This window comes from Egretta garzetta, unplaced genomic scaffold (genome assembly GCF_000687185.1).
Source record: "Egretta garzetta isolate BGI_Z169 unplaced genomic scaffold, ASM68718v1 scaffold45, whole genome shotgun sequence".
Classification (NCBI taxonomy): domain Eukaryota; kingdom Metazoa; phylum Chordata; class Aves; order Pelecaniformes; family Ardeidae; genus Egretta; species Egretta garzetta.
Window position 1 is genome coordinate 7,846,402 of NW_009260028.1, and position 352 is coordinate 7,846,753.

The window sequence follows — 352 nt, forward strand, 5'->3', positions numbered from 1 at the left end:
CCCTCCCCCCCGCCAAGTTAGTACTTCATGATACCAGAAGAAACTATGTGGGAAGAGTATTCCAGCTGTAGGGTTATTGGGTTTTACAGGACGACAAAGTCGTATTTGTAGGCATATATACTTGTGAATCGGTTTTGGGGTGGCGTGAAGGGGACCCCCAGGGTGCCTGCACTCGGGACAGACTGATTTTGGTGCGTTCCAGCAAAAACACCTCGCAGAAGACGCAGCTTATGCAGGTGGGCCGGGGCCGGCTTTCACTCAGGTGTCATTTATATTTATCCGCGGCGGCGGCGTTTTCCTTCTCTTTGTTCCTTTAATTTTCCTCCCATCTCGCGGGGGGCCCGCCCGCGCC